A 10336-nucleotide genomic window follows, 5' to 3' on the forward strand; every position below is an offset into this window, starting at 1 on the left:
GTGTCCAGCCTCCCGTGACGTCACGGCTTGTGATTGGTTGCGCCGCGGTCAACCAATCACAAGCCGGGAGGCTGGACGCGCTCATTTTAAAATGGGCGCGTGTCCAGCCTCCCGTGACGTCACGGCTTGTGATTGGTTGCGCCGCGGTCAACCAATCACAAGCCGGGAGGCTGGACGCGCTCATTTTAAAATGGGCGCGTGTCCAGCCTCCCGTGACGTCACGGCTTGTGATTGGTCAGGGCGGCCATATTGCCGGGACGCGGACCAATCACAGCAAGCCGTGACGTAATTTCGTCACGGCTTGCTGTGATTGGTCCGCGTCCCGGCAACGTGGCCGACCTGACCAATCACAAGCCGGGAATTCACGTAACCAAGTAATAGCGCGAATTTTAAACAAACAACGCTGCCGGTTCCCTCGCTGAAGTCCCGGCTGCGTCGGAGAGGTGAGTATAGCGATATTTTTTATTTTAATTCTCTCTTTTACACATTTTAACATTAATGTTGTTGCGATACCCGATACCCGATACCACAAGAGTATCGGAATCCCGGTATCGGAATTCCGATACAGCAAGTATCGGCCGATACCCGATACTTGCAGCATCGGAATGCTCAACACTAATAAAGAATTAAAATAAAAAATATGGATATACTCACCCGTCCGGTGGCCCCTGGAACTTACCGATTGTAACCGGCAGCCTCCTTTCCTAAGAATGAGGAGTTTAGGACCCTCGATGACGTCGCTTCTTGTGATTGGTCGCGTGCCGCTCATGTGACCGCTCACGCGACCAATCACAAGCCACGACGTCATCGCAGGTCCTAAACTCCTCATTGATCCTCCGATTCTGATTTCCGATACCACAAAAGTATCGGAACTCGGTATCGGAATTCCGATACCGCAAGTATCGGCTGATACCCGATACTTGCGGTATCGGAATGCTCAACACTAGAAAGGGTCCAAAACCTCCCTGATGGTATTGATATTGATTTCTAGATATTCCTGCACCATCCTCTCCAGTTGTTCACCACATGGCAGATTTTGGACTCTGTTGTGCTGATGCATGAGCTGGTCTAAAAAATGTGTCAAAGGACTCCCAGAAATTGCTTCTGAAACTACTGCTGCTGCTGTGCTGTCAATGTTTTGGCATTGACGAATTGATGTGCTGGAGGTTGGAAGTCTAGAGCTGCGATGCACACTGTGTGCCTCAGTGCTGTCTTGGGGGAAACTTCTCTTAAGGTTGTGTAAAAGTGTGTTTCAATACTCCAGCATTTGCGGTCCCTTTCCAGAGCGGGAAACATCTGAGTAAATTTTGACTTATCACATGGATCTAACATGTTGCCGATAGTGCAGTAAGAAGGCACTCATATGTCGGGGTCTTCCATGAAGTTCAAGCCCATGCTATGTTGGTGGCTGGGTAAACCTGATGCTTGTTTCTTCTATCCCCTCCAGCCAACCATGAACAACACAGAGGGGATGATTATCCTCTTTATCTCCTGACAGTTGCTTGCCCATCACTTCTTCCACCTCCATTTGTTCCTCGGCTCTTGCATCTTCACTAAGAGTTTGCCTGTTATCACCAGCCCCCTCGATTTCAGTTAGCCACCCTCCTTTGACACCCGCCTGTGTGATGATAGTCTGGAACTTAGAGACAATGTTATCCCTTCCGCATCCTCCTGTGCTTCCTTCTCTTCCTCTGGAACCACCACCTTATCCTGCAAGCTATTCAAATTCTGCTCCAGCATATAGATGACCAGAATAGTGATGCTAATGACAGCGGCGTCAGTGCTTTCCATCTTAGTAGCCATTTTGCGCAGGTGTAGGTCTTTAATCTGTGCCCACCCCTGTTGTGAATTCCATTTTTGGGCTCCCTCCTGTGGTTGTGAATGGTACTTTTGTGAGTTCTGCCCTTGGGCTCCCTCTGGTGGTTTCGAGTGGAACTGCTGCTCCTTGAGTTTAGCTGTAGCAGCTGCTTTCACTGATTGTCTCTCCTGGCCTTGCTATTTAACCTGGCTCTGGTCTTCAGTTCATGCCAGCTGTCAATGTTTTCTGGGTTGGATTCTGATCTCTCCTTGGATTTCTCTGATGGCCTGTCCATTTCAGCAAAAGATAAGTTCTTGCTAGTTCTTTTGGTTGTCCATTTGCTTTGGACTTTATTGCTCAGCTCATGTTATGTTTTTTTTTGTCCAGCTTGTCATTATGATATATTCAGGCTAGCTGGAAGCTCTGGGGAAGCAGATTTATCCCTCCACATCGTGAGTCGGTGTGGAGATTATTTTTGTAAACTCTGTGTGGATTTTTAGTTTTTAATACTGACTGCACAGTATGCTTTCCTATTCTGTCTATCTAGATTAGTATTGGCCTCTTTTGCTGAAATCTGATTTCATTTCTGTGTATGTCATTTCCCTCTCCACTCACAGTCAATATTTGTGGGGGGCTATCTTTCCTTTTGGGAATTTCTCTGAGGCAAGATAGCTTTCTGTTTGCATCTTTAGGGGTAGTTAGTTCTTAGGCTGTGACGAGGTGTCTAGGGAGTGACAGGAACATCCCACGGCTATTACTAGTGTTGGTGTTAGGATTAGGAACTGCGGTCAGTAAAGATACCACCTCCTCAGAGCTTGTCCCATGTTGCTTTTTAACCACCAGGTCATATCAGTGTTGTTCCTTAACCACCAGGTCATAACACACCCCGTAAATGTGATATGCACCACTTCCGTACTGCATTGGCCCTGGCTATACGAAAATACATACTGCGTTAGGGCTCATTGCAGCTGCCACAGTTGCTGCAACATGTGCAGAGTGAAATTCCACCATGTCGGCACATCACATATTAATTTGTTAACTGGCATGGACCAAGACCTATGTATTAATGCAAGTTAATGACCTGAGGGGTGTGAACGGCGGATGTGAGCACACAGCTTCCATGCTTTCTGCAGCAGCTCACCCAGGCCAGGATAGTGGCAGAGAAAACCCAGTATCACCAGGTTGAGAACGTGAGCTATGCAAGGCACGTGTGTAAGCTTATCGGACATGGCTTTGCCTAGATGCAGGTTCAGTGGAGACTGCAATTGATCAAACTCAGCCTGGAGAGCTGTCCACCATTCTTTAGCTGTATTACTGCGATCTCCAAGACATAAATTTTAACATTCATTGATTGGGGTGAGCCCTGACTGTGCAGTATGGAGGTGGTGGAGATTCATTCTGCACTGTTGGAACGAATGTCTCATTAAGGCAGAGGTTAAGGATGCTGACGTAGACCCTAGAGGAGGCAGAAGAGGAGGCATAAGCAGTTGAGGAATTGTGAAATACAGATGTTTGTCCTTCAAGCCTTGGGGATTCCAACACTTGTGGAGCAGCCCCATCCCTGCCTGCCCCCACAGCCACCAAAGTCACCAGTCAGCAAGATGTAAAGCCATTGGCCATGCTTATTCGTCCAAGTGTCTATGGTGAAATGCACCCTAGAAGACAAAGATTTAGGAATGGGTGATGTTGTCTGTGACATGTTGGTGTAGGGCAGGCACAGCTTTCTTTGAGAATTCATGACAACTGGGCAACCGGTACTGGGGAACTGTGATGGCAATCAGCTTTTGGAAACCATCTGTAGCTACCAGGAAGAAAAAGGCAGTATTTCCGTGGCCAACAGATTGGAGATTGTGAAGTTCAACCTCTTAGCTTTGTCATGTGTAGGAGGAAACAATCTTTTACGTGACCAAAACTGTGGGACCGAGGGCTGGCTGCAGTGCTGAGAGAGGGTGGAAAATGGTGAACAGGACAAACTGCTGGACCATGAGTGAGATGCAGGCGGAGATGTTACAGTGGATTGATAAAGTTGTGGTGTGTTCGTTCTCTGAGATCGGTCAAAAACAGCAGGCATGTCCGCTTCCATTACAGCTGACAGCGCGCTTTCACTAAGCCTGATTGGAGGGGGTAAATAAACAGAGGTTCTCCGGTTGGAGACCTGTGTGACAATATTTGGCACAGTAACAGAGGAGGAGGAAGAAGCAGCAGATGCTGTTGATGGGGTGGCTGATGGTTGTTGAGGTCCGCTGGTCCACATTTTATTAGGATTGCCAAAGTAATGCATGTTGATTGTGCATGTGAAGGTTCATGCATTTAGTAGTCAAATTATTGCATTTTTTAACTCTATTCAGTTTTTTTGCAAATCCAGCATATAATCTGAGTTGACTCATCCTTTGCAGTGTCAAAAAAGGCCTAGGCTACGCAACCGCTGCCACCCCTGCAAGCCGCAGACCCATGAACGCTGCTGGCCACAGCCACAGTTTTGGCTGACTATGCAGTGCTTGCTGTTGTTGCATCACTCCATGTCTGCTCCATACGGTGCAATGTAACCTCCTCGTCTTCCGCCTCTTCCACCTCCTCAGATGACATACTAAGCTGCGTGCCTCTGTGTTCATGCCACTCCTCCTCTTCTTGCACGGACAGCACAGTACAGTTCGCATGAGCCTCAGATATCTAAGTTTCATCAGGATCACTTCCCCATGGAGGACGAGTCAGGATTTTGCTTAGACCCTACTTTGTCCTGCAAGGGAACCAAGCTTAAAAATTTGGGGGCATCAGTGCAAATGATTTCCTCCTCTTGACTCTGTGAATCATTGGAGTACACTTCTGATGCCCATGGCATAGAATGTGTGAACAGCTCTGCAGACTCATCAATCTGTGGTTCACTACAGTCAGTTGGGCAGTTGGAGAGCTTTAACGTGGGGGAAGCAAGTGTAATTGGGGTGTCACCTCTGTGGTCAGTACTGTGTGTAATGTTGAGGCGGAAGAGAAGGAAAGGCCACTTGAAGCTGCGCTTGCCATCCACTCACGCACATGCTCTTTCTGGCCCTCACCAACAAGGCATACGGCTGTGCAGCTGCCAAAGATGGGTAGTGTTGTAGCCTGTCCAGTAGCAGAAGTTGTCAGTTGTGTTTGTATAGGACGTGACAATGTTGATTCACTAGTGCTTTCAAAAACATTACCACCTACCCAATGTACGCCATGAACACCAAGCCTAATCCCTCTTCCACCACGACCTCACTTTTCTCAGTCATGTTGCTCAGGAGCACAGTATTAGCAACAAAAAATTTGATTTTTTAACTCTGCACACAGCTAAATTTCAACGGCACTAAATGACAAGTTGAAATATGGAGTGCTGAATTGAATTAGTCACAGAATAAAACAATTGTTTCAGTGTGGATGAGGCCTGTATTACAAAGAAGACATGCTCCAAAAAATAATAAAAATGAGATCTCCCCTACTGTATCACGTTAATAACAGAAGAAAGAATTATTTCAGTGTGGATGAGGCCTGTATAACAAAGAAGATATGCGCTAAACAAGTTCACACTGAGATCTCCCTATTGTATCATGTTGGTAACAGAAGAAATTATTGTTTGAGTGTGGATGAGGCCTGTATAACAAAGAAGATATGCTCCAAACAATTCTAAAAATTAGATCTCCCCCAGTGTACCACTTTAGTCACAGAATAAAGAATTGTTTCTGTGTGGACCAGGCCCATATACAGGGCTGCCACTAGGAATTTTGGGGTCCCATACTGGCCCCCTTGAGACTCCACCCAGGTTCCACCCTAGCCCCACCTCCACCCCTTGAACTGTCAACAGTCCCATCGCCCTCTCTTGGAAAAACTCAACTTCTGCACCACATCCTCACCAATCACACAGTCACAGTTTCCATCAACACATATATAGCCAGCAGCTTTTGTTTTGGCCAAAAGATTTTTTAATCTGACACCATGACAAGGTAGACTCTTTTGGCTGGGCCATACTCTACTGTAACTTAGTAAACATTTGTTAACATATCCAATACAATTTAGGTATATTTTTATTTATCAATTTTTAAAATGACCAATAATATCACAAGGGACAAATACCACCACACCATTACCAGACCACATACTACCACCACATAGTGACCGAATAATACCACATGCAAGGAACAAATACCACCACACCATGACCGAATCACATATTATTACCACCACATGGTGACCAATAATATCACATACAAGGAACAAATACCGTGACGCCATGACCAGACCACATTTTTGCACCACATAGTGACCAAATAATGCCACATACAAGGAACAAATACTGCCACATCATGGCCAGACCACATATAGCCTCCACAGTAACCAAATAATAGCACATACAAGGAACAGATACCACCATACTATGACCAGATTGCATATTACCACCATGTCATGCTTGCGCAGTGCAGTATAACTGCAGCACCCCAGAGTCCTGGTTGTTGCAGTACTGTGGCTCCGCCACTACGGGGAGCTATGGTACGTCTGATTGCACTAAGGAGTTTCTCTGATCAGGTACACTCACACCACACTTCACACTCCGGCCACCAGGGGGGGGTGGTCCTATCTAGTAGGCCACTCCTCACAACTCTGGTAAAACTGGGGGTTGGACAGGAAGACAGAGAGAAGTAGCTGGGAAGAGCTAGTGAGAAGACCTGTCAGGGATGGGATCCTGGCAGACTCTTCAGAACAGAACTAACCAGCGCACAACGGGAATACAGTAAAGAAGTATTGGGACCAGAAGGAGTCGTGCTGTTAGACCGAGGCAACATCCTTCTGAGGCGCAAACAGTCGGTGGCCGGAACGCCGAGCAAGTAAGAGACTTTAAGTACACTGCAAACCACGGCCGGACAGCTAATTACAGGTTGGCTGTCTCACTTAACACCTAAGCAGACAACGGAGGCAGCTGTGGGAGAGGGGCGACTCTAGGGTCCCGGAAGAACTCCAGGCCTACCCCGTCATACGGGTGCGTCCTACCATATCACCTGGAGGACGAAGAGAACGAACAATAGGGACAGACAGAAACAGTTGTGAGGACTATCCCGGGAGCTCAGCAGGGAAGAACTACAACACCCAGCGCCAGCAGGTAGACACTGATTCCCACCTGTAAAGAGAACTCCTGATGTGCCTTTGGACCGGCCGGTCTCTGACAACCCAGTTAACAGCGCTTTGGACTGAGGTCTCCAAAAACCTTCAGTAAAGAGGTAAAGAGACTGCAACCTGGTGTCCTTGTTATTTACCGCGACCTGCACCTCACAACTGCACCGTCACATCCACACCTATCATTCACTGTGCGCCCCACGGCAGGGTCACGGACCGGGGCCTAGCCGCCGTGACAACCCCAGAAGCAGAGACTCAGAGGCCCGGTACCGGGTACCCCTCGGCCCTGCGGCAGTGGGGGCGCTACAACTTGGCGTCACGAACAGGATCTACTTAAGCCTGAAGAATCAGGTCATGTGTGCCTTGGAACTGTGATTTATTGCGCTTGAATTGTACTTTATTGAAAAGACTGTGTATCGCCATTTACCGCCAAAAATTCGCCATTGCCGCGCACGGAGGGAGGAGCCTTAGCTACGTGGGCGGAATCAGCCAAAAGAAGCGCGGAACGGAAAGCGCGGTAAGGCGCCAATCCCGGAAGAGGAACTCCGACCTCCAGCAGGTTCGTGGGAGGAAGGGACAGCCATGTCTGAGTCGGGAGGAGAGGAGGTGGCGGTCGCAGCCGCGGACGCAGGGGCAGCTCCGGTCCCCGCAGCGGACGGAGCCGCGGCCCTAATATCACCACCGGTAGCCGCAGAACCCGCTGTTCCTCCCAACCAGCCGGACGCTGCCGCTAACACAAAAGCCATAATGCCCTTCTCTATGCCGTACCTGCCCGGAGCGGCTTGGCTTCCGCGATACTCTGGGGAGTCGCATACGTTCACTGACTTTAAAGAGGGGCTCTGCAGCCTGCTCGAGTTCTATCCCCTAACCGAGCCTCAGAAGGTCCATATGATAGCCGGCCAACTCTTTGGGGCGGCTCTGAGAGAATTGAAATCCTGGCCCGCTGAGGATAAAGAAACTGCACAACAGATTTTTGCCAAGCTTAAAGCCACCTTTGATACTCGCACTGCTACAGAAATTAAACTGACTTTTTATGGATGCAAACAAAGGCCACAGGATAGCTTACGGGACTATGCCCTTAATCTCCAGGAAGCGATGCGGGCCATTAAGCAGAGTGACCCCGGCAGCATGCAGGATGAGGATAAAATCCTGAAGGAGCGGTTCATTGAGGGGCTCCTGTGCAGTCACCAGCGGGGCCAATTGCACTTCCTGGCCATGCAAAATCCAGACTTGACTTTTGCGCAGTTTAAAGATAAAGCTATCCAGGCATTGCAGGAGCGACAGCCCAGCCGCGCAGTACCACCCAGGCGCCCCGCTCTCACATACCACCAGGAGGTGGCATCGGATACCCCAGTTGCCGCGGAGGCCGACGCCCAGAGCTTCGAGGACGACTCCCCTGCAGGACTCCGTCTCCAGATGCAAGAGCTAACCAAGAGCGTTGCTGCCCTGGCCCGGACGGTGCAGTCCCTACAGGAGGCCCCCAAAGAGAAGATCCAGTTGGCCTCCAGCCCGGAGGATGTCCCTTGGAGGACTCCGCCGACCAGGAGCCGGCCCGACGATCGCTTCCACCATGATGGACGACCCATCTGCCGCCGCTGTCACCAGGTGGGCCATCTTGCAAGGTACTGTCCTTTAAACGAGCAACCCCTGGGGCAAAGGGCCAACCCCCAGGAGTAGGACGGTCAGGCCCGCAGCATTGGAGAACCAAGTATATTGGAGGACGACCAGTTCTCCCTGTAGTGATTGATGGAATCCCCTTGAATGCTTTGCTGGACACCGGTTCTCAGGTGACGACTATACCTTACGTGCTCTACAAACGGTATTGGGAGGACGCTGATATTACTCGTGGCCCTGATGATGATTTCACCATAATCGCCAGTAATGGTCAGCCGTTGCCACAAGTGGGGTATAAGGAGGTCACCATCAAAGTAGGGCGGGTGGAATTGAAAGCCCAAGGGATTGTGATTGTTGATATTGATCGTCGAGAATGTAATCCCATGATGACTCTTGGTACTAATGTTATAGAAAATTGTCTTGCAGAAGTGATTGTTTTGTTGCAACAGGTGGCAGAAACTGCTGGCCACAGTGAGCAACGTGCCCTGCAGAAGGAAATCAGAGCTCTGATGCAGAGACAGCAGGTAGAGCTGACTGGTGGTGAGATTGGTCGTGCCACTGTGAGTGATTCAAACCCCATCGCGATACCCCCCAAGAGTGAAATGTTAATATGGTGTCGAGCAGCCATAGGCCTCAGGGGTAGGGACTACCAGGCCTTGGTAGAACCCGTATATTCAGACCATAGGCCTACTGTTCTGACAGCCCGGGGGGTGGTCGACGTCCGTCAGGGGAGAGTGCCCGTACGTGTCCTCAATTGTGGGGAGGAAGAGGTTTACCTCACCAAGTATACCACGCTCGCCAAATTGTTCACTGTTAATAATAATGTGATACAGACACCTGAACCCTTGGTCCCGTCAAACTTGGCGGAGAACAAAGGTTCTGCAGAGCCCACGAAGGACTGGTGTCGGGAATTGCATGTGGGCACTGACTCTACCCCATCCCATCAAAAACAGGGGGCCTACAGGGTGGTACACGAGTACGAGCAGATATTCAGCAAACACCCCTCAGATTTTGGGCAGGTGAAAGGGATCCAACATCACATCCCCACGGGAGATCACCGACCCATAAAAGAGAGATATCGCCCTGTACCCCCAGCTCATTACCAGTGTGCCAAGGACATGTTGCGGGAAATGAAGGAGGCTGGGGTGGTGAGAGACAGCTGTAGCCCCTGGGCAGCTCCGTTAGTCCTTGTTAAAAAGAAAGATGGTACAATGAGGATGTGCGTTGATTACAGGCAGTTGAATCGCATTACACATAAGGACGCATACCCACTGCCTAGGATAGAGGAGTCTCTGGCTGCCTTAAAATCTGCTAATTACTTCTCTACCTTAGATCTCACCAGTGGGTACTGGCAGGTTCCTGTAGCGGAGGCGGACAAGGAGAAGACGGCCTTCACGACGCCAATGGGTCTCTGTGAGTTCAACTACATGCCCTTCGGATTGTGCAATGCTCCCGGAACGTTCCAGAGGATGATGGAGTGCTGCCTGGGACACCTGAACTTTGAAACCGTGCTGCTATATTTGGATGATGTCATTGTCTTCTCTAAGACCTACGAAGACCACCTGAAGCACCTGGCCGAGGTGTTTGAAGCCCTATCCAACTTCGGCTTAAAGGTGAAACCGTCCAAGTGTCATCTGCTGAAACCTAAAGTGCAGTACCTGGGCCATGTGGTGAGCGCTGAAGGAGTGGGCCCAGACCCCGACAAGGTCACAGTGATTAAGGACTGGCCAAAGCCCAGTGACCTCCACGAAGTCCGGCAGTTCCTCGGGCTGGTAGGCTATTACCGGAGGTTCATTAAGG

The sequence above is a fragment of the Ranitomeya variabilis genome, chromosome 6 (assembly GCF_051348905.1).
Source record: "Ranitomeya variabilis isolate aRanVar5 chromosome 6, aRanVar5.hap1, whole genome shotgun sequence".
Lineage (NCBI taxonomy): Eukaryota > Metazoa > Chordata > Amphibia > Anura > Dendrobatidae > Ranitomeya > Ranitomeya variabilis.